Below are 25,396 nucleotides of genomic sequence, written 5' to 3'. Positions count from 1 at the left end.
TCCTTTTTTCCTGTAGAGGTGGGACTGAACAGAAACTCCAGATCCAAATATCTCTGAATTCTGAGGATGTTCAAGTCTGGAACTGGACTTTGCTGATAGCTCCTATCTCTAGAATAGGCCTAATCAAAATACCAGATCCAGACATTCCTGAACTTTGAATCTGCAATACGATCTGACCTTCATAATTGGCGTCTCTATAGGACTTGACGTTATTGGATAGGACTTTATTATAGTGAATGAAAAGAGGATTGTTTGTTGAGGTCACTAGTCACAAACAAAAACCCAGTAATTCTCCCTGGCTTTTAAACTTCTAGATTAATTAAACACAGCCCATACGGCCTGCTGTCATCACACAGGGTCTCCTTAAGCCCAGGCCTACACTAAACAGTAATGCAACTCCTATCTGTATAATGGGCTGAATGAAAACTTTGGATCCAAATTACACAACTGTACCCTGAATATTTGCAGAGGTTCAGATCTAGATCTAAATTTTGACTCAGGCCCATCTCCGATTTCTTGACACATGCTGGAATCATGGTGAGCCATTTAGATTTTTTTAGATGAATTTAAAAATAAGCGCTTGAAAATTTTAACTTAAAAAAAATCTCTAATTTGAGTGCTCTGTCTCTCTGCCCAGACCTGTGTATTCTTCACGGCATCTGATTTCTGACATAGGCTAGTCAAAAACATATAATTTATTTACAATTCTTCCACCAAGTATTTTACTGTCATATTTTCCTGATGGATTTATCAGAAATCTTGAAAATAGACCTTTTTTTAAACAGTTAAGCTCCAGGAAGGATCATCCACTTCATGCTGAGAAATCATTAACTGTGTAATATGGATAGACATGAGTTTAGAAACTGCCAGCAGTCTTACACAAAGCTCCCTGTGGCAAGCAGTAGAGAAAACTTACAATGGTATCTGCTAACACCAAGTTAGTTAAAAGCCTGTCAGCCCCCAGTACAAGCTTTGTTATTCAGGATTTCTGAGTGATCTATAAATATTTGCTCCAGTACAAAGGAACTCATCTTGAAAGCTCCTATTCTGAACAGCAATTTGATGTTGTTTTTATTCATCTCCTTTTGAAAGGACACTATCAAGGTTAATGGAATCTTAATTTGACCTCCCTTTTTAATACTGTACCTCTTTGCCATATCCATGTAATTTTTTACATGTGAGTATTCCCCTAACAAATGCTTTAAAAAAGGAAATCACAGCTAAAGACTCAAGCCAAATAAAGTGCATTGTCAATCTGTCTGGGCGTGATGAAGGAGCAGCCATGCCAAATATGAGTGACTCTGGTGCCAGGATGCAATGTCCAGAGCAATGTCCAGAGCAGGGAGCCAGACCCAGTCCAATGAGATAGGTGCTACCGCTGTAGGATGAGTGCAAAGCAGGTTTGCTCTCCAACCCTCACCTCCTTGGGGCCTCCCTTCTGCACTGGGTAGGGTTTAGGTTTGTGGTGCTGGAGTGGGACTGTTTTGCTGCAGGTGGTTGGTGCCCCCTCAAAAGTTTGGTATAGTGCATCCATTGAATTGGGAGGCTATGCCTGCCCCAGAGCAGACTTTCAACTTTTCATCCCTTATATTCAGTTTTTTTTGTATCTTATTCTTGATTTCAATACATATTGCACATTGCAACTTTATTTATTTCTTGGAATATGGTTGTCTAAGTCAAGCACTCATAAGTTAGCTTTAATTCTGGCATTTCCTATCTGTGCAATTTCAGTTCGCTCCCCTTGTGCATATACATTATGATACAGTCTTTAATTATATGATCATATGCTATTTTTTTCCACAAGACCTCTGCCTCAGTCAGTGCACAGTAGGGAGCAGTGGTCTATTTAAAATGTAATGGAAAACAAGACCTTTCAATTTTTAAAAATCTATTAATTTTATTCCACTGATTTTTTTTACAGGAGCATTGACCTTTGTTACCCTCACCCACATCCTGTGACTGGGGTCAGGCAATAATGTCATTCTTACCAGCACTCCCATATTACAAATTTTGCTTTGTTGCAACAGTATTGCTATATGTAGACTACTCTGGTCATAGTACAGCACTCAGCTGGGAAGACGTTGCAATGGCACAGAGCAATAAGCAGCAGCAAATTATCATGAGATTGTCACATGTAGAAAGTCTGAATTGATAGTAAGTTGGGCTGTGGCTAAACCTGACATCACGCAGCACCTTTTTATGTCCTTCCATCCTTGCTGGAGAGATAAAGAGCCTGATTCATCACAGGGTTACTATAGTTTTATACCAGTGTAACTCCACTGGTATCAATGAAGTTGTTATACCATGTAAAACAGGAGTAAGCTATTGGTGAGTCAGCCCCAAAGTATACCAGGCACCTGCAAATCAAATTGTGTTCTATTAAAGCCACCTGTGTATCAGTTTTCTGTGGCAATTTGATATGACTTTGTAGTTTTGTAATGGAAATGAAATGTTAATTAGGGCTCAAGGTAGATGAGTTAATGGATCCTTGAGACTGGAATGAGCCAAGTGAATCCAGGCTGAGGATCCAGTCCTGTGATGCTAAACTCTCATTAGCCTCAATGGACGTTGAGAGTGCTGAGCACCTGGCACGATTGAGCCCTTTGTTATTTATACCATGGTAAAATATATCTTCAGTAATAGCAAATGGAAGGTACTATTTTGACAGTATTGGATGGGCCTGAACCTGCTCCCATCATAAAACTCCTACTGACTTCAGGGGAGACAGATCAAACCATTTGGGTTAGATTCCATCTCCCAATTAGAATTTTTGTACGGTTTTTGCTACTTCAACATTTTTCTCTCCAGGAATTACTAATAAGATGGGCCTTAGAACAAAATATTAGAAAACATCCACAAATAAAGAATTTTACTTTAAAATGCTTGTTTTCTACCAGCAGTGCTAGGTTCCTACAAATCATGCAATTTGTCACTCATTACCTCATCTTATAACTACATCTCCTACTAATACACACACATGTAGACTGGGGGCCCCAAAAGAAAAAAAAAGCTGAAGCATGAAATCCAGGACCTGCCCATTCTATGTCTTGATTCAGTCTGGGCCTTCAGTATGACCTTGATTTCTCCAGCAAACTTCTTTTTACCTATCTTTTATATATTTATCTTAGTCAGGTACATAAAACTTAGTTAAAGGAGAGAGACGGTTGAAAGTATGCTTCTGCGGAGTCCAAGTGACACTCCCAAACAGTCTGTTTTTTAAAAAAATCTACACCTTCAAAAGAACCCCAAATTAGAAAATTTTAGAAATTAACAAGTGAAGAGTCCAGCCAGTTCCCCAATGCTATATAAACGAATGTGAGTACGAACTGCAAACCTTGGAAGGGGACTACTGAAGCAGAAAGTTGGAAGATAAGAATTAAAACCTAGGGATTTGATTTGCCCCTGCCCTGTAACTTCTATATTCATTTATCTTTGTGTACAGTTAGTAAAAAATGGGTGTAAAATGCTACCAGATCAGAATTTTAGCCTGATCTGGTGTGGAAGGGAAGAATTCTTGAGATACATGGAACATAAAATGCTAGAAAGGAGCCGTTTCTCAAATGAGTCAGGGAAAATTTTCTTTTCTGAATCTTGCTTCCATTACAGATTTTGACTGAATGGAGACCGAGTCCACTGGTCATTGTAGGAACTACAATTAACCTGGGGGAAAAAAAACTGGATGATGCTCTGAGGGTGATACTGGGATGATGACTTCTATGCCTGGATACATTTATTTCTTCATTTTGTAATAAAAATTAATTGGCATAAAAGACAGGATGAAGAGGAGAATGGAAATTTCTTGGTTCAACTTTTTGTCCCAATTTTAGAATGCTTCTGGGTGAGATGGAGCTGGTCCAAAGGGAGAAAGGAACAAGTTCAATTTCTTTTTAGGCTTAAGGATTCCTAAACCAGCAAATTTACATTATCCGTTGTTGGGTTCCATGCTGACTCTGCCTTGTAAAGTTGGAAAAATGTTGCCAGATACCAGAAGAACAACGTGGCTGGAATGAGTGCCTGTTAAAACAAAAGCTCTTTTTTACTTTCAGTTAAAAGGTGTCTTCCGCACATACCCTGAGAAAGCAGGTCAGGTTGGATGAATCTTTGAGAACTTGCTTTGAAGAATTCTTTGGATAACCTTGGGCTTGTGCCAATGCCTATTGAATTCAATGGATGGATATGCCCCTCACTTCAAGAGGCATTGGATCAGGCCCTTGGTCCCACTGAAAAGTCATGAGTGAGGTTACCATGGTAAGGTAGGAACGTCAGGAATCTTAAAAGTATTTATTTTTCTTATTATCTCCTTCTCACACCAGTGTTGGTTCACAAAATGGAAACTAGTCTCTTCCATCGCTCTGTGTTGTTAGCTGCTGCTTCCATCTGCTCTATGGTGTTGAGATTGACTAAGTGTTCTAACCTCCATGCTAAGGGTTCTTCTTCAGGTTTCTCTTGGATGTCCTTGTTTCCTCACACTGGCTAGGTTTCCACTTGAGTTGACAGCTACGTGTGGGAGGCTGTGTGTTGGTATCTGGAGTACATGCCCCAAACATGTCCCACTCTTACTTCTGATTCTAGTGGAAACAAGCTGCTGATTGGTAACTTCTCAGATCTCTTCACTGATGATAAATTTTTGCTATCCAATGTCCAAAACTTTTCATAGGCACTTATTTTCAAGGCATCTAATTTTCTATGTAACATTTTAATAGACCTCCAGCTTTCACAGCCATGGAATGGACTCTCCATAAACACTACATATGTTAGTATAGAGATTGTATGAGTTGTGTTTTGGTATTGTGTATCTTTGATTTCCATATGTTGCTGAGTTTAGTGAATTCTGTGAATACCTTTCCTATTCTTGAAGTTTCTTTTTCTTGAGCTCTCCATTGGCTAGTATGGTGCTGTCCAAGTAAATAAACTGTTCTACTTTCTTTGATGTTTTTGCCTTCTAATACGATGTGCTGCTTGATGTCTGGGTTTCAAGGATGTTTGCTTTGACATAACTGATTTTTGAGCCCTGCTGTTTTTGCCAAGGTGTCTGTCTTTGGCTATGTCTATGCTTACAGCAGCATGTAGTGTAGAGGCACTACACACTGCAGTGAAAGCAGGCTGCCTCCATGCTTGTCACTGTGGTGTGTAGCTGCATGCCGAAGTGAAAGGCTTTGGCAGGGGGAGGCTGCCTCTGCTGCTGGAGCTTTCTCCACTGCCTCCCCCCTTCCAGGGTCTTTCCCTGCTATCAGAGCCTTTCGCTGCAGCGGGGAAAGGCTCTGACAGCAGAGAGGCAATTGGACGGCAGTGGAAAATGGTAGCCACTGATTGGGTATGAGAGCCTGGGTAGAGACTGAGTATACAACCTGCGACTTCAGGCATCAAGGGCATTCTATTCTGCTCTACTCTGCTCGCCTAAGCTGTGCCTCACCATTTATGTTGCTATTTATACCATGATAGCTGGGCATGCTGTGTCTACTCTACACGCTGCCATAAGTGCAGACGCACCTTTTGTTTGTAGCTTTTCGGGGGGTGTTGCTCAGTGGCGCTACATCATCAGCAAAGTCTAGGTCTCCTAGGCCTTTGCAATCTACTCATTTATTTCATTTAAATTTATCTTATTTTATAATATTGTCTTCTGGTACGCAGATGGCATGAACTACTAAACCACTTAATGCTGCACTGTTCTGTTGGAGAACTGTCAGCAGGCTCAATAAGGTGGCAGCCGAAGGAGAAACCTGGCATAAGAGAAATTCAGTCTTATTTTTCTTGTAGCTTGAAGCTATTTTGATGGCTTTCTGGCACAGGTAAACTGGCGGTAGACCACTCTGCTATGGAAAGACAGTGGTAAAATGGTGGGCTTGGTTAGGCAGGCAGGGAGAGATGAAAGAATGCAGTTTCAGCACATAGGATACTTTGGCTGCCATAAAAGGAAGGCCAATAGGCTCCTATAATCAAAAACCCAATTCATTTGAAATGTCCAGCAGTTGTGAGAAGAAATCCTCTCCCTCCTAAACTGGGGTCAGACACAGACAGCTTGAGTCTAAGTTCACTGAAGTAAACAGAAAGACTTCTGTAGCTTTGGATCAGGCCCACGGTGTAGTGCTGCAGCAGTTCAGCAAAAGAGCTGAACTCAAGGGAAAAACTTAAGCCTGTTCCCTTGGTAGAATGAACAGGTCTAATGTGTGACTAATGCCCAGATCATGAATGAGCAATTATAAGAGATACAGTAGGCCTGGGCTAGAACACCCTGAACTTTGTTCAATGTCTGGAATATAAATACAAATCCAAAGTTTGCAGCTTGAGCCTGTCTCTACAAATGCATCAAGAAGCAAAGCAAAAAGAGCATCTGCTAACATGCAGTGTGTAAAAAGAACTGAAGCATAATCTTTCAGGATGTGCAAATCTGGTTTTAGTAGGGTTCTGATGATTTCACTTCTAGATTTCTCCTGTGCTTTCCTTAAAGCAATCACTATCCTAGCACGGTTGTGCACCTCATCTGAACTGGCAACTTGCCAGAAACCAGGGTGAATGGGAATGCAATTTAAAATCTTGGGATAAATAACAACAAATGAGATGAACTGGATGTATACAAAAAGAAACCTGCACCTGACTCTGATATGACTGCATACAAACACTGCTTGTATGTCCAGTGCTTTCTGTGTTAATTCTGCTGCTCTTGTGCATGCCCACCAGCTCTGGAATAGAGTTATTGATACACATGTTGTTTGAAATTCACCACATGCTTGTAGTCAATTAAGAGAATTTAGCAACACAGAAACTAGAAATGGACAGAGATCCAGGGGAGGGATCATCTTTTTGTTCTGTGTTCATACAGCACTTATCACAGTGGGTCCTGGTCCACAAGTGGGGCTCCTAAGTGCTATGGTAATACAAATAAATAATAACAGACATCTGATGTATTCAGAGAGAAATAAGGAAAACCAAATAAACACCTCTGAAATAGAAGCAAAACAACCCAGAACCCAATACATACAGTGTTCAGCGTAAGCATGATGTCAGTATGGCATCAATGAGGCATTTTGCTTGCCGTGTTGGTCCTGGATATTAGAGATACAGAGTGGGAGAGGTAATATCTTTTATTGGACAAACTGCTGTTTCTGAAAGAGACAAGCTTTCAAGCTACCTGTAACTCATTAGTGAGACGCACATATCATAAGTGAATCTGAGATTGCCTCATGACAAATGCACTCACACAGGTACTGTGAGGCCTCCATCATACACTGATCCCACACCAGTGCTAGAATCTGCTATGTTCCCTCACATGCAGAGTGGAAAAGATCTTGCAGCTTTAAATTGCTCCCATTTTTGCTGCTGCTTTGGAGGTACATCAGGCTGAGTGACTAGTGAGGAATTTAGTCCTGACTGATGACACTCCTCTTTCTTCTTTTTTGAGGGGGAAAGGGTTACACTTTTTACAGTGTGTCTGCCCCACCATGCTCGATGCTCAAGTAGAATTGCTTTATGTGTTATTTACATGCTTTTTTTTTGGGGGGGGGGGAGGGGGGGAGGGGAGTGTTGGCGTAATCTTTTTTGTCTGCATCAGGCGTTAGACAAGCACACATGGTCCTTAGAGTCTAGTCCTGCCTTTACTGTGGACTTCCTGGGTGACTTTTGGAAAGTCACTTGATCTGTCCTTGCCTCATTCTCAGTAGAATGGGGATGTGACATGCTGTACCACCACATACACCCTTATAGTGTGATTTGTGTATCATTCATGTTTGCCCTTACAGTGTAACTGTGTATTGTCTGATGCAAAGTATGCCATGTAAGGTGTTTTTAGAATGCTCCTGGCATACCGAACATTATCGTTATGGTAGCATGTTTCTTGCAATGTCATACATGTGTACTGATATGAAACCCTGCTACATCATATCCTCAAATGTGTGTCTGACATGTCTTGAATAGATGCAGACAAACACAAAGCTGTGTTTCCATGCCCAGCAGAGGCATGCATACAGGAACAATGGACTGGCCTAAGCACCTTTGAGCACTTTGGCTCAAGAGGGAAAAATCACTCCCATTGCTGGACATGGATGATCACCTGACCCCAGGGGGTGTCGAGGAAACTTGTTAAAAAGAAAGAGGCATCTTTGTCTCGGGGCTGTCCCCTGGAATCTATCTTTCAAGCAACCTCAAAGACTGGCACCTACTCACAGGGATGGGGGGGCATGGTTGCAAGATGCATTGCAACCAGCCTGTGTGGTAAGCTAACATCATAGATTGAAAGAGACTGGAATATTTTAGATAATTGTGATTGTGATTAACTCCTTGATTGTTAATAATCTGATTTAGATTCACTTAAAATCTTACTGTAATCAGTAAATGTATTTGTTTGTCTTATCTAAAACAGTGCATATGGATTGAGTGTGTGTAGTGACCTCACTTAGAGTGACAGAGCTGGTGCATATCAATTTATTTGATAAATTGACGGACAAACATAAATGAGCTTGCAGGGTGCAGTTCCCAGGGTTGCATCTGGGACTGGAGGTGTTTGCTGGGGATCTGTCCCATGAGTAGCTGGCCAGAAGAGCTTCTTCAATAGACCAGTGACCAATTACTCACAGGAGGCTGGGCATGGGCTGACCTAGGAGTGGGTGGTTCACACAGAAAAACAGGGTAAGTCAGGACCCAGGAGTGAGGAATTGGGGCGACAGCTACACATCAGTCCGGATTGCAGGGGGGGAACATCACAGGGGACACGGTTACTGACTTACCTCACATGAGAGTGTGAAGGCAAATGTAATTAATATTTGCAAAGTATTGAGTGGAAGATACTATGTTGTTGTTGTTTGATATTTGAATCATCATAGCACCTAACAGCCCCAGTCAAGGACCAGGACACCATTGTGCTAAGTGCTGTACAAACACAAAACAAAAAGACCTATAAGGTGTTGTCTTTGTGATGCTGGCTGGATTAGGAGGACCATTTATGATATCATTTAACATCAATATGTCAAAATTACAATAATTTATATGAGAGATGCCAGATATGTCAGGTACCATTAGAAAGGTACTAAGTATGATGATATTGTTTATGTGTATGTGTCACATTTGTAATGTAGGTTATAAATATGTAAGGCATATCTGTATTTCAGCTGGGGCTGTGTTTCTGGGCGACACCCCAGACAGGATGGCTGCAGCACTAGCTGCTTGATGGCTCATTAAGGGAACCCAAAGGTACAATGGGTCCAGGGAAAGAGCCATGGGGCTACACCTTATGAGTCACCAGGACTTACTCATATGACCTTGGACTCCATTTTATTTCTGTAAATTTCCACAATCAGCATGGCAATCCACTATAAAAGGCAGCTGCACTGCATCCATATTGAAGAGTTCCAGAGGGGTAGCCATGTTAGTTTGTATGCAGCAAAAACAACTTGAGTTCTGTAGCACTTTAAAGACTAACAATTTTAATTTCAGGAGGCATAAGCTTTCGTGAGCCTCAGCTGACTGACTCAGATGCAGTTGGTAGAAATGATACAGCAAAATAGGAAACACGAAATAGGCTCACGAAAGCTTATGCCTGCTGAAATTAAAATTGTTAGTCAGCTGACTGACTCAGATGCAGTTGGTAGAAATGATACAGCAAAATAGGAAACACGAAATAGGCTCACGAAAGCTTACGCCTGCTGAAATTAAAATTGTTAGTCTTTAAAGTGCTACAGAACTCAAGTTGTTTTTGCATCCATAATGTCGTCAGTCAATCTTTAGTCTTCAGTTTTCACCTACCTCTGGATCAACTCATCTACAACTGAAGCTGTGACTCAAAGGACTGAGACCCATCCAGGTACTGGATGTACACCAGAGGGACTATACAAGCCTGCAAACTCCACAATTCTACTAGAAACCTAATATATATGGACTTTCAAATCATTTATATGTACATGATTGCTTTAATCATTTAACATTTCTGTTATGGTTTGTTTCTTTCCTTCTATAATGAACCTTTAGTTTTAGTTACTAAAGGATTGGCTGGCAGCATGGTATTTTGGGTAAGATCCAACTTTTATTGATCTCGTAACGTGGCTGACCCTTTGGGGATCAGGAGAATCTTTTTGGTAAAGAGAATAGAGTTATAAATAACTTATCTGTTTACTGGACCTCATGGCTGATTGTGAGCTTGAGACTGAAATGCAGTAAAGGGGGCTGGGTATCTTTTGTTTTAGCTTCATGATCACCAGTGTGGGGAATCAGAAGCATTGTTTGTGGCTGGTTGGGAAGTCTAACTTCAGTGTTACCTACCAGGGCTGGGAGAATCTGCTCTTCTTTTTGCAGTCTACCCTGACTTTGGCATTTTCAGGTAGCTACCCTAGGCACGGATGGGTCACAGTCATTATTATAAATTATGTGTTCAGACCTATCATTTCTAAAGCAATACAAAATGAAATAAGCAGTGTCTTTTTCTCCTACAGTCAGGATTCAGCCAAATCAGTTTGGAAGTGTAACATTCCAACTTCAATAAAGATACGCATATAAGGAATTGAGGAACACATTCATTTAGGCTGAAAAATATTTAGCAACCAGCTGCTGGTGACATCAGCTTGACCTGGCCTAAGAAACAGAGATTGTATTGCCAGCTCTTGCTAAATAAATCAGATGACTTATATTTTTCCTTTTTAAAGAGCAGATTTTTTTTCATGAGGACCACAAACTTACACTAAGGCAAGGTTCACTCCAGCATTTTTTGTTTTTAATTACTCTCTGCTCCCATCTACTTCCAAATATTTCTAGAACAAGCTCTGCATCATGTGACTAAGCTGGAGTGATTCATGAGTTTGTTGGGAAAAGAGAAACAGGAAAAGAAGGGGCTGACTGTTCAGGGTAATGACATCATGACTCTGGCATCCTTTCCCTGGGCTAGAAAAATGCAGCCATCCGGACTGTAAGAGTTGGAGAGCAAAGAATAGAGAGCCAGAAGCAGTTTGATTCCTTGGCAAGCCTACAGAATATACTAGACATAGTCTTGCAAGGTTTATCAGCAGTGACTTGTCAATTGGGAGATAAGGGTATGTAAATAGCAGCCAAGTATAATGGATGGAAGTATTGGAGGAGAATCCCAAGCAAACAGAGAAGATAAAGAAAAAGCTCAAAACCTATAAAGAGCATATCCTCTTCTTTACATCTCTCATTTGACTGCACCTGAGACTTCTGTTCCTTTTTAAAAATAAGGATGGTATCACATTCTTTGGAACCATAAAGCCAGCAAGGAACTTGTCCCCACACCAAGATAACACAAAGAAAATCTCCAGATCACTCAGTGCACCCTGAACACCTTGAACTTTGTGTTCTTGACAGTAGAATGAGTGCTCCTTATAGAGGCCAGGAAAGACTAAATGGAACATTTTCAGGTGGGGAACCAGCCAGGTGATTTAGTTTATTGCTAACATATTTTCCTTGTAACAGGGGACTTTGGCTTAAGGATAGCTGAATGTCCTAAGTGAAATCAGTTGGTGGAACTCAGTTCATTGCCTTGATATTGACTAATACACATTTGCAGGGTACCTAACACAATGTGGAATGACAAGGGTCTCTAGGTGCTATTGTAATATAATAATAATAAAATAGAAATCAGTAATGGGGCCTGATTCTTCTTTCCCATGAGAATGTGCAGTCAATGGTGGGAGAACAGAATCAGGCACATGTTCACTGCAAAATTGGCATTTAAGTTTTTAATTTGTGTAATTAATTTGTCCTCACTATTGGTGGTGTTTGTGTTTTATGTTTAATCAGTATTAGGTTAGCTATTTTAAGCTGGGGGAAAATGTTTACGTGCAAAATGGTCGGACAGTTATCTGAAAATTTTCAGCCCGAGGCAGATTGAGGGCAAAAACTGCTCTGAAATAACAGACTTGTGGTGCAATGGCTATAGATCACATGGTTTCTATGCTTTCTACATTATGAGCTCGACAATGATTCCTAGGTGAAAAATAGGTTTGTGTAGATGTGAGTAAATCCCTTTGTTGCTATAATCATGTTCACTTTCCAGGCTGCACACCTTCTGTGAGCAAGCTGTGGCTGTACAGCACAGCATAACAGCATGTGGCCTCTGGAACAGGAGGTATGGCCAGATGAAAAATCCCTATACATTGTACATGGCTGCAACAGCGTATAAAGCAAAGCAGTCTCTGGCTGCTTTAACCTATGCGTGGAGCTGTGCACCTTAATATTGCCAAAAGGAAGACAGCAGCAAAGAGGCCAGAAAGGAATGCCAATTACTAAGAGTGGCAGGGCTGCAGTCAGCAGGAATTAAAAAGAGCAGGAATATGCAGTGATCTTCCTGGAGAATGAAGAAATAACGCTGGAACAGGAGTAGGGAAAACCGGGAAAGAGGAGTGAGCCAGATGCAGCAGTCATCTGCAGGATGCCCTGAATGAGGAGTAATGTACAGTAGGCTACCGCCACTGTGCAACCAGGTACGTGGCCTCTGTGATTACTTCATTAACGGCTTGCAGCCTAAACATTTCACTGAGAGTCCTGGCCGTGGTGACAGGAGAAGTGCATGTTTACTTAGCTCCATAAGCATGGATGCCCCCACAAGAGGGGCTTGGCTCTCCCCTCACTTAATATGAGTTTGATGGGGCATCCGCAGGGTTTTGCTCCTCGTGTTGATAGCACGTATGGGCACACCTCTTTGCATTTGACCCTGTGCGCTCTCCTTTGTTATTCACATGAGCTGCACGTTCTCCCCCAGTGTGCCTGTACTACATCGAGCCAGGAAAGTTGAGAAATTTGGGACCTCGGTACGGCATGTTCAATGAGGCCCCACCGCCTCCCATTTCATTTTATTTATACAGACATTACAGATGTTTTGCCTCCCCCTCTTGGAGTTCAGGGCCTGGTACAATTGGCCCCCCCCCCCCCCCTTTCCTTCTCTCTTGTCAGCCTTGCATAGCCGTAGGCAGCTTTGACTAGCTCTCATTTTGATTCCCCTGTTTTCTAAAATGCTGCTCTTGAAGGGTATCATGATGAATAAGGGGTTTGGCCCCTACCACAAATTGTGCCATAGTGTATCCCCATTGTTTACAAGTAACTCCCAGGGGGCAAATAGGGCCCCAGTTGTCCTATAATCAGATTATATAAAGAGCTCTCTCTTTCTCTCTCCAGGTTATTGCATGATACATGTTCCTTCTTCCCCAGTGCCCATAGGCTGGCATCTGTGATTCAAGCTCTTATAATAGTAATACAATGCACTTCTTGTCTGTAAAACCCAGTGCGATGGTGGTGGTGGGGGAGGGTGCAGTATTAAGAGTGCAACGAAAATTGTCTCTGTAATTTTCTGGAAGATAGGTAACTGTTAATACAAATCACTTCATAGCCAGTACCTATAGCCCAACAGCCCCTGAGTGACAATGCTGCAGGCATGGCTTGGCGCAGAGGTACTAAAATAAACTAATGATTCATGGCGAGGAAATCTCAGGAATGATGAGTGTTTAAATCCAGCTTAATTAAAGCCTTGTTTTCTGTTGTTGTAGGCACATATTCAGATTAAAGCAATCCTGTGGGTGTGAGTGTAAGGCTAAGTGCAGTGGGCAGTTTCAGATATAGGAGGGGAGATTTTCTTTGACCTGTTAAATACTTTACACTGAGGGTCCTAGGACTAGTCAATGCTCACATAGCAAATAAGTGCCAGTCACAGACCACTGGACCTTGTGTGGCTTATTCACATTGGGTCACAAGACAGGATGTTAACCACTGCCACCACAGCCTGTTGCTAAGTGACTATTTTTAAACACATAAAACATGAATCAAAGTAAAACTACCAGGAAGATTTGAAGCAAATGTTTCGAGTGACCATGGGTCCCTGAAAATCAGGCATGTCCTCTTTTTCAGAGCCTGCTTCTGTCAGTTTTACAAAAAACAATGCTTTGTCCCCTTATTTGTTAACCTTTGAGGGCTTGGCCACTTGTCTGCTGAGCTAGTGAAACTGACATCTGGCTGGCCAAGCACATATCTACCTCAAGGACCAGCTCCCATCAAGTCTGTTATAGGTTGCCACTTTTCCCTCCCGGAAGCTTGTCTTTGAGCCAGTCCTCCCCCACATGAAGAGTCAGATGGCTGCACCTAATGCATATCGAGGATAGAGAGGTGGCGCAAAGTTCACCTCAGTGGCATACAGTGGATCTCTGGCACCCGGGGGCCAAGACTTACATTTGCACCCCCCTGTTGGCACCCTGTGTGGGGGGGGGTGATGTCTGTAGGCCTCTTTCCCACCCTCCCCCACTCCCCTAAGGTGGGGGCAGCAGGTGCGGCAGGGAGTGGGGGAGAGCGGGAAATGGGCCTGCAGACCTCCCGCGTGGGGCGCTGCCGCCACTGCTGCCAAAAGGGAGTACAAATGTAAATATGAGGGGGCTGTCTGGTGGCAGAAGTGGGGAGGGAGGGACGGAGGCGTGACTGGCTCTGCCCGGAAGCCCCGCCTGCGGCACCCTCCTTGTGCCCAGTGTGGGGGTGGAAGGGCTGGGAGGACAGGAGGTGGAGGGGCTGGGTCAGCATGACTGCCAGGGGTGTCAGCAGGGGGCGGCTCCAAGGAGGATGGCCCGACTGGTGCATGCCCCCTCTCTGCCCTCCCTTTGGTATGCTACTGGTCATCTTTGCACTCTCCTTATCTGCTGATGCTGTGGGCGGGGCCATTCCATTAAGTCCCTCTGTTCCCTTCAGAAATCTGACCACCCTCCAAGTGAATGGATTTCCAAAGGAACATAGAATTTATTTCCTCTCTTTAAGGAATTGATTTGGGGGTTAATTCAGGCTTGGTATAGCCAGTGACATCAGCAGAGCGGCATTGGGGCTGAATTTAGCCCTCTGTCTGTGAAATCTGTTTAAAAAGAAGTTCCCTTAAAGTGGAGCTATGCAAAATTGTCATTATGAAACCCTCTGAAACTTGCCTAGTTTTGTTGCTGACTCAAAACATAGCCCAGCCTTGCTAAGATTTGTGAACCTGCTGCTTTTGTGATACAAACTTTTGAAACTGGGCATTTTCATCTGGGTTTCACTTTGAATTTTGCGGTTAGTTCAGACTGGAGGAGTGGGTGCAGAACTGTGTGCTGTGAAATCAAATAATGGGTTTGTCTAGAATCATAGAAGTGTAGGACTGGAAGGGACCTCAGTAGGTTGTCCGGTCCGGTCCCCTGCACTCATGGCAGGACTAAGTAATAACTACCAGCGGTTCCCTTAGTGGTCCACGAGGCTACTACAGAGGGGTCCATGGAAAAGAAAAATAATAACATCCTCACCAAGGAAATGTAAATAAAACTAGTAGCATGTGGTGGTCTGTAAAATGTTTGGAGGGTGAGAAGGGGTCCGCACACTCAAAAAGGTTGGGAACCGCTGAACTAGACCATTCTTGACAGGTGTTTGTCTAACCTGTTCTTAAAAACCTCCAATGACTGAGATTCCACAATCTCCCATGGCAACGTGTTCCAGTGCTTAACTCCCCTGACAGTTAGGAAGTTTTTCCTAAAGTCCAACCTAAATCTTCCTTGCTGCAATTTAAGTATGAATGTTTGCAGTCCAAAAGGGCTACATAGCTCTGCCATAAACTTGCATGTTGTTGCAGGAAATCTGCTTCGGCTTAATGGAAGAGAATGTATTCTAAAGACTGGAGCCGGTGTAGGCAGTTACCAGTATACCGCAGAGTAAAAGTGTGGGATGGGAGGGGTGAAAAGAGCTTGTGTTGTCAACCATGATGGGGACTGCTGAGAAAATACATGTCTGATTTAGTGAAGCTGAAGGCAGTCCCAGTGAGAGATCAGTTTTAATTACAAATGGAATACAAAATTTCTGCCCAAAGCCATTTACATATGCCACGGCAACACCACCACTGTTTTTAATTAGCAATGTGGGAGAGAAAAAATCTTCCACTCAGACACATTTAACAATAAGATATGGAAGAAGCAGTTGGATGGATATCTTAAGTCTGATGGGGGAATGTTGACTCCCTTCTGTGCAGTAGCATCTGAATGCAATGTTTTCTTTACATTAGTCCATTTTTAAAAACACATTACCACATTAATTGCTTTCTTGTTAGCTATTAATAGCTTCATTTCATTCCAACAGCTCCATGAAACATTCACCACCCCCCTGGAGAGGCTGCTGTTGCTTCCTGCAGATAATGCATAGCATCTGCTTCCAGCTGGAGGGTGAATGACTAAGTCAGGTGGCCTAGACTTGGGCTTCTTCCCCAGGAAGTATATGCTTATAAAAGAACTGGGACTATATGGAAAAATATTTCTTCAGGCCTTCACTCTAATTGAAAAATGCATTTGTTTTGCTTCAGTTCATACTTCTTTTGCATTCACTTCCTGCAAATTGTTAGGTGATTGAGTTTTACTCCCATGCATGCTAGTGAATTCTAAGTCCACATGCTTGAGTATCATCACAGGAAATAGTGTAGTTTTTATGAGCTGGCTCACAGCAGGGGGATAAGGTACTAAACTAAGCCTGTGCCAGAGAGCTGGCACAAAGACAATTACAGGAGCCAGATAAGGATCTGACAACACCGTTTTACAACGAGGACCACCCTGGGGCAGCTTTAATTTACACTCAAAGGCATATTCCTCCAGTCTAAGTGGTTGGAAAAGTGTAATGAGGGACACTTGTTACGAGGATGAAGAGAAGTTGGGGGCCTTGATATGCGATAGTGACTATCAGGCAATGAGTATATGCACGCAGTATAATAATACTTAATCTTTATATTTTCAGAGAACTGTATAAACATTCACTAATCCTCACAACATCCCTGAGAGCGCTGGATGCACCATCTGCAGTTTGCAAAAGGGGACTCTGAAACTCAGTGGTTAAGTGACTTGCCTAAGGCCACCTGGGAGCTACTGACTACCATTATCTATGCTAGATATGTGCAGAGAATTAATCACTCTAGATGGATAAAATACTGTAGGTCTTCCAAACCAGTGTCCCAACTGCAATGATGATTGGAATGACCTCTGGTGGATACTTTGGAGTTGATCTCAAGACATTTTTCTTCACTGAATTGGCTCTAGGTGCATTGACATCCTAAGCAAGGAAATAATTTGGTGTTCTTGTCACCCCTAAACACATCCCCGAATCCTTTTCACCAGTTACAGAACTGATCTTAATAATGGCTTTAGGAACTCTTCTTAGCTCTGTCCCTTCTTACCTGGATTACCATGATAGCTCCAGCACTATTGACATTGCCTTAGATGTGATGTTCTACATAGTCACCTGTATGCTTGAATCTTAAGCCTGCACTCTAATTTCAAGAGGGAATGGACCTGGGTCATGTTTGTTTCAAGATGATCATCATGAAACCTGAACTACCTTTTCTAGGGGTTGGTCTAGAGGACTACAGGGAGACATCTAAGCATTCATTGGAAGCTACTTTTCCAGGGAAATAAATAATTTTATTCTTGTAGCTTTGATTTGCTTTGGTATTGTTTGGCTTAAGTCTTGCTGCCTTGGCTGTCACTTTCCCGATAAACTGAATCCAGTTCATAGCATGTGGAGCCCTTTTTCTTCATATTGTATCCATTACCAGGCTTTGCTTTATTGTTTTCTATGTTGCCTTGATTCAGGAAAGCTCTTAAACACTTTAAGTATGTGCTTGAACACCCTTCCTGAATAGGAAAGCTTTTGCAATCAGGCCTGTGTTCACAGCATTTGTTTGGATATGCCATACTATTTTATTCTCCTACTCCATCACAAGCCTGTGCTTTATGATTTCATGTTTAGGGCTGAATCCTGAGTTAGAGTGCTGAGTGCTCTCCACTGGAAATCTTCCTCCCAGTATCTCTCAGTATCCATCCTTTTATAAAGTACAGAGACAATTTGTATTTTTGTTTTGTTTTAGTGGAATTTTCATATAAGGTATCTCCAGGGGATCTAGTCTTCAACTGAAAAACAATGGGCAATTCTCCCAAGCTTTGTAATATGTAATATTCTCTGCAGTTCTTGGGAAACAAAAGAGATACCTTTAATTTTTACTTCTCAGTCTTCCTACATAATCTACAATATGGGACTTATTTTCAGACGTACCATATATGTATGACTCCACTTGAAGTCAATGGGAGCTGCAAGTACTCAGCACCTCTGAAAATCCAGCCCACAGCTACAGATTTGTTTCATAGTTAATTAAACTGAGTCCTTTAAATAGGTCCCCTCTCATATACATTTGAATTCCATGAAGCTAACATCTGGGCTATTTTTAATGTTCAAAAGAATGTTACATTGCTTACACACAGTTTTATTACATCTTCACACTTTCACCATGTCCCAGAATATTTCATGATGAATTTAAATGTCCATGCTCAGAAATAATTGAGTCAATCATGTTTCTAAGATATTTCTCATCCTCCTCCTTTTGTTCTTTAATCCAGAGACATGGAGGAATGATTCTCAAGGGTTCCTTGGAGATATCAGGAAGGCTTTAAGATCCATAGATATCCCGGTTTCCCTTTCAAATATTTGAAAATGCCAAGATAAATATTTTTTATTATTAGTGGGTGGTTTATGATTTTAAAATAATACCCTGCCTCTAAATTTAGAAAGGACCCCCCCATTAGTTTTTTGGCGGCGGGAAAGACGTCGCTAGCTGCCGCCGAAATAGATGACGCAGCAAGATTTTTCGATGGAGAGTAAGGCAGTGAGGGTAAGTCAATTTTAATCCAGTGCAGCCCGAAAATTTCTTAGGTGCACACCCAAATGTAATGTGCTGCACACACCTATGACAGGGTGTTACATTTTTCACAGCCGACCAATGCAGATAGGTCAACAGGATTTTATATGTAGACCAGGCCTACATCTTACTGAAAGGACTTTCAAAAATGGGATTGAAAATCATTTAGACCTAAAACTTTTTAAAATCTGGGCCTTTGTGCTTTCCTTTGCCTAAGCGGCTTATCCTACAACCTTTTTAATCATATAAGTAGTCTCATTGGAAATCAATGAAATTACACAATGTGAAATTCAGCCCTAAATTTATATTACATGTACATACATGAACAGGAGTAGTTATTGTTTGTGCTAGGATTTGTGGAAAGTCTAATTCTTGCAGTTGGGAAAGAGTTGAAACCTTCCAGGAGCTGGTAGGTAATGTCATTCAGGACAGCTAAACTTGGCTGTCAAATATCTGCATGGGCTTTCATGTTGAGCGCTTGCATTGATGTTCAAAGATAGTGGTAACTGCAGCATTACAAAATGCTTGGAGGAATGAATTGGCTAGAGATCATAAATTCAAGAAGGAAATGCTGGCAAGAGGGAAGATTTCACAGACCAAAGTCAACTCAGTTTGACAGAACAGAGATAAAACTTAACCAATGCTATAACTCAAATGAAAATGCAACAATTATAGACTGATGGGTTCTAAGTAGCAACCCCTTCACAATGGATGTCAGACACTGTGGGGGTCAGGAGGGGACAGGAAGTGGGGGAGAATCGGAATAAGGGGTGTTTTACAGGATTAAAAAAACGGTAAGGGTTTGCTTGACTGCTCTACTGTTACGTAATATAGTTGGAAGAGGCCAGGGTGCAGGGGCAGCACTGGGATTACTATTGCCTTGGGCTGGCAGAGGCCAGGAAGGTCATGTGGCACTGACGAGATCAGATTCCAGTGAGAAAGAGCTCAGTTTGTGCTCCTGTGGGGATTAATGGAGGAGAATCAGTAACATCAGCTCCAGAGGAGACTGCCTATTCTGCAGGAGAGTTTGACTCCAGCATGAGTGTTGTACCCTGATGAGCTTCTTAGACCAGTTATTTATCACTGAGCTACTGCTGTTGATTGGAAACGGCAGGGCAAGAAAAACAGCTGAGAATAGACATAATTTTTACTTCACTTCCCGACCCCCCCCCCCCCACAAGAGACACAACGACAACAAAACTAGCAAAGGAAGGTTGAAATGATTCTTCACCATGTATAAGATGGGATTTTCAAAAGCAGTCTGCGATGGCATAACTACCCAATGGTAAATTTCCCACTCACTTCAGTGGGAGCAGAGTTAGGTCACTGCTAAGCATCTTTGAGAAATCCCACCTCTAACATTTTTGAAAACCTCTATTGGGTTGAAGAATTCCACTGCACATCATTATGTGTCCTCTGCTGCTGCTTTTGCTGTGTCCCTCAGCTGCAGCCTCCATTTCAGTGTTCAGGGTTGCTGCTGTTAATAATTTAGAGCTATAGATAATAATAGGATCATTGTTGGAAGGATGCTGCAGAACATAACACAGTAGTAGCCAGCAAGATCTCTTCCCTCAATGAATAATGTTTATAACAAGGAAGCAAGTTAGCATAAAATAGGCAGAAATAAAAATGAGCCCACCTGGAGGGTCAGTCAAAATCTGTGACCCCAGCTGTAGAGCCCATTCTCACCAGGTGTGGCTCAAGCAGTCAATTTATAATCCTTCCCTAAGAATCTGTGCAAAGGGGGAAGGAAACTAACCTGAAGTTAACCCTTGTTCATCAAAAAACAGGTAGTACTCTTTCACAAGCATAATTTTAGCTTTGTGGGTGAGATACTTTTGGGTTTAAATTGATCCAAGTATCGTATCATCAGGAGGGATATCTGAGGGATATTCATTGTTCTTGTTGTATTTTTCTGCAGTTGACAGATCAAGAGGCTTCCTTTAGATTCAGATTGCTGCCTGCAACGATCTTCTGTAGTCTTAATCCAGCCTCAGTAGCCATGTTTTTCCCTGTGGAAAAACTGACCCATCTGTGCAGGAAAATTATATTCAGACAACTCTGAGCAGCTCAGAAGTAAAGAATTGTTGTCATGCTTCCTGTGAAGAAATTGAGGGATTTCATGTGGCAGTCTGGAGATATAGAGAAAGTCTCCCTAGAATTTAAAACTATTAGAACCGGAGAAGTAGCAGCAAAAATGTGTGGACATAGACCCTTTTCCCAGTGCAGTTTCTTCAACAAGTAGAGTATTAATAAAATAGTATGGTTGAAGTTAAAAATATTCTACACTTGCCATCAGTTCTATTCATAACACAGGTGTCCTGTTTTCTGCTGAATCATCACTGGAAATAAAACCTCAAGCCAAGAAACAGCTGTCTACCAGGTGGTGCATGTTGACTTATAAAGTAGAAAAGACCATTTGGCTGGTATTGGCAGAGATGAAAAGGGAAAATATCCTGTTAAAGTAAGAGAACTGTGAAGAGAGAATTTTAAAACCATCTAAAATGGGAAACAAAGATTGCAAGGAGGATACATGGAAGGGTAAAAAATTTAAAATAGAGATTTTTGTATAATCCAGAATACTTTATAAAGGAGAATTCTGATTTTAGTGCAGTTTCTTGCTTGTTTCTTTACATCAATGTATACCAGCTGTGTGTAATTTTATCAAACTTAAAGCTTTGGTTTTTATAACTGCACAATGAGGAACCCAACAGGGTGTATGCCAGCACTTTGAAGCGACTTATAGGCCAGGCATGGCTCTGACGCAGGACAAAGTCATTTTGAGGTGTGGGCTCAAATCCCACCTCTACCATCAATTGTCGGATCTGTGCTGCGTGGTGGCCCAAGTTTGTGGAAAACTTACGAGAATGGATGCTCTAGCAAGAGTTTTACCACATGACACTGAAATCTCTTGAACAACTTCTGAGACTTGGTGTCACCAAAACTAAACCAGAACCTTATTCCAAGTTCATCCTCAGACTTCTAAAATCCTATTGACTGTGAAAGCAACTGGCAAAATTCCTATTGTTGCCAGTCATAGCTGAATTGGATCTCGAATTCAGCCAACTGTGTTTTTTCATTTTCTCAAGAGACTTTCGAGATCTAGGTGAACAGCATCCTGCATAATTTGTTGTAGTGAGTCTGTTTAATTTGGAAATGTTCCCTTTGTGTATCATGCACCACCTGTTCCTTCACACACAAGTAGTTGTAGTTTTGCTATGTATACGTGTGTATGTCTGATATGTCATCAACAAAAATAGGATGTTTGTTTTCATTACAACTAGAGGGGTTACACCCTTCATAGCGTCGGTAGTCTGAACGCATTGTACTCACAATGCATGGCTTTGTTTTCCCCTCATGAGCTCCCTGTGTGTCACCAGCCACAGGCTGTGTGCATTTCCTTCCACCCATTACTCCTTGTGAGTGGGATGAGGGCATGCCCTATCAGTAGAAGGCTAATGAGCACCTCGGGACTCAACTGATTATAAAGAGGCACAGCCGTAAAGCATGCTCCACTTGGAGGAAGCAAGCTTAAAAGAGAGAACTTGTCAGAGGCAAGGTCCCTACCTTGAGGAGGGAAGGGTGCACTTTACCAAAGTCTGGAGGCTCTGGGGGGGTCCAACCCAGACTGCAACCCCCATGGGTGTGTGTGGGAAGGGACCCGTGTTACAAGTTTGTACTGGGCCTGAAAAAATTATGCTTGGGCCCTGGTCACAGGAAGGGAAGGGACAGCAACCAAGAAGAAAGCTGCTGTGTCTTGTTTCAGAGTTGGCTGAATCTTGCAACAGCGTCATGGAGAGGAAGATGGCTTGCAGGCCTCTGTCACCCAGGAGGACTCACCAGAGCAAGTACAAGCCAGCTGCTGCAAGGAGGGGTCAAAGTGAAACTCTTTAAGCCAGAGTTTAGCTGTACCTAACATCCATAAACAAGCCAGACCTCTATAAAGTCTCTGAAAAGGGAACTCAGAGACTCAATGTCCCTTAATGGGAAGATCCCTATATCTGTAAATCTGAAAAGACTGGAGTAAGGTTCCCAGGGAGGAAGGACTTTGGAAGGGAAAGAGCAGCTGAAAATGCCCAAGTGGGACCTAGTGAAGGCCTAGCCTATCACACTCCTCCTCTGCTCCAGCCATTCTTTTTTTTTTCTTTCTCTTTCAGTGTCAACGTTTCAGACTGTAGTGGGAGGATGGGCGGAGCTGAGACGGAGGTATTGTTATGCTGGGAGATGTTCGTGACTGCCATCAACCAGTTATTTGATCTATAGACAAGTACAGAAGTGTTGGAACCTGATGCGTGTGCTACCCAGCTGTGAAGGTCTCGGCTCTGTGTGTCAATCCTGGCCAGTCTTTAGGTTTGCAGCTGACAAGAAGCAACCAGCAGTGTGAAGCAGCCTGATTTTGTTTTAATCTCCTTGTTCAGATATTCAAAATCAAACACATTCACAGTCCAATGAGAAAATGGTCCAGCATTCCTGGTGAAAACAGCTGCAGCTTACAGCTGGAACCCCAGCTTACAATATACTGGAGCTAGTAATAGACCACTAATATTAGCTACTTCTCAAAGTGTACCAGCCACGATGCTCTCTCATGTGCTTAGAACTGTAAGGTAACTGTTTTGCCTTTGCAAGACCAATGCTTCAACTGACTTCAGTGACAGCGAGTGTGGGTTTAATACGTAGAAGATTGTTGTTTTGGGTTTTCTCTGCTAAATTGTACAGTATATGGTGGCGGTGTAGGAATTAGCCAAGACCTCAGTGTAATACTGTCAGAAAGTATAAAGACATCTTCATGCAGAGAAGAAGGAAGTGACATAGCAGCTATCAAAAACCTTCCTAACAGTATCCTTAAAAGAACCTTTCTAAATGAGGAAAAATTGGGTTTAGACATGCAGTTTTTCATGTAGAAAGCTTCTCAAGAAACACAAAGCAGTCAAATGAAACTTTCACATTCAATAAAACTTGATTTTGACCCCTTTTTAGGTGGAGGGGAGAGGAAGACCAGCTCTGTGCAACTGTGATGAACCTCCTCCTTATGTTCCCCCTAAATCTTTTCACCCTTTGATAGTGAAGGACTTGGTTTGCATTTACCCCTCTGTAGGGGGGTTATTGCTCAGGGGCAAGCACAAGTGAGAGCAGTTTTTGCCGTACAAATCCAGGATCAAGTCCAATAGTTCTCAACTTATTTATCAGGGTGAGCCACATCTGCAGCTCTCTGTTATGTGGGCCACATCCACACAACACATGTACTATTTGTATGGCCCTGAGGATGGCACCTGGACTGCAGTTGTGTGCTGATTGGGCCACAGGTTGAGAACCACTGGTCTAGTCAAAGACAGAACGTGAAATGCTTTGGGGAACTGGCAAAAGACAAAACTCCACGTAACATAAATCATGGCAAACTATTCTTTTGAAATTACTGAACTAAAAACAAACAGGTTCAACAGTTTGACCCACTGAGGTCAATGAGAATCTTGATGCTGACTAAAATGATACTGGACTATAAGACAGCCTGGAAGCTGGTAAATCAGATTATCATTCTTATCAGCAAGTTACTAAGTGTACTGAGTTCTGAAGGGTTGAATGCTCAGAAGGAGTTAGGCTCGTAACTCCTCTGAGCATTCGGTTTGATGTTTTTAGCCTCAATATAGTGTACCTCACAAAAGTGCCAGGTGTATCATTTGCTATTGTAGTTTGTAATACTTTAAGCATAAAATACTTGTATGGCTGCCATCACCACAGTAGCTGAGCAGCTCATAAAACTTAATGCATTTACTCCATTATACCCTGGTGACATAGGGAGTATTGTTCCCATTTTACAAATGGGGAAACTGAAAGGAAGAGACATTAAGAGACTTGGCCAAGGTCACACAAAAGTCTGTGGCAGAGCTGGAAACAGATCCCTGATCTTCTGAAGGCTAGTCTAGTGCTTTAGCAGAATACATGTTCAGGAGTGTCCCTCACTTCACTACATTCAACCTATAGTGAAAATGTACCAACATCCCAAAAAACTTTCACATATGTATTACCCTCTTGTTGTTGATCACAAAGCCACTTGGTGTAACTGAGCCTCTGAGCTGAAGGATATTATGGGTGCATAGTATACTTGTAATTAGCACCTTTCTATAAAGTTTTAAATTATTATTTATATAGTTCCACTTCCTTCTGTCTGATTGAATCAATAACAATCTTGTGGTTGTGAGTTCACAACTAATTATGATGGAAGTGAGTCAGATGTCATCTTCTACTCCAGTATTTGTGACTAAATAAATCAGGCAAGAGGAGCAAGACAATACTAGGGGGAGGAGATGTGGAACATTTTCTACTTGAAAATTATCTTACGATGACTCTACTGCTCTAAAAATATTGCTCAGATAACACTCTTGCACTGGATACAAATAGAGCAGATGAAAGTTTGGTGGAGAAACTTTAAGAAATACACAGTGGAAAAAAAATCATTGCTATTATTTATAACTCAGTTATAACCTCAGTTATAAATTTCTCTGCATACAACAAGTATATATGTTCTATACATTTCTGGGGTGGTAGTGGAAGGATTAACTGAGAGGGGTTAAGAATGGAGGAAAATATGGAAGTCAGAGGTAACTGGGAAAACATATCTAAAAATAAAAATATGCAAATGTTTGTATAATATTTTACTGAGGCTTAGTCATGATGACAGTAGAAATAATATTAAATGTTGCAAAACTGCAGGCAAACTACTGTAGAACAATGGATGTTACTGGG

The 25,396-nt window shown here is 41.9% G+C and overlaps 1 long non-coding RNA gene across 2 annotated transcripts in view; it reads left to right on the top strand.

Annotated features, from left to right (window-relative positions):
• Positions 1-24,971, top strand: part of LOC137162680 (uncharacterized) — a 60,306-nt gene extending 35,335 nt beyond the window's left edge. For both annotated transcript variants that reach the window (XR_010922467.1, XR_010922466.1), the window contains one exon: positions 22,813-24,971. This is a non-coding gene — a long non-coding RNA (uncharacterized lncRNA). The remainder of the gene's footprint in view (positions 1-22,812) is intronic.
• The last annotated feature ends 425 nt before the right edge of the window (positions 24,972-25,396 follow it).

This window comes from Emydura macquarii, unplaced genomic scaffold, assembly GCF_026122565.2.
Source record: "Emydura macquarii macquarii isolate MOO-44397 ecotype Brisbane River unplaced genomic scaffold, CSIRO-AGI_Emac_v2 contig_2452, whole genome shotgun sequence".
Classification (NCBI taxonomy): Eukaryota; Metazoa; Chordata; order Testudines; family Chelidae; genus Emydura; species Emydura macquarii.
The sequence above is the reverse complement of the archived record's forward strand: the minus strand, read 5'-3'. Positions and strand labels throughout refer to the sequence as shown.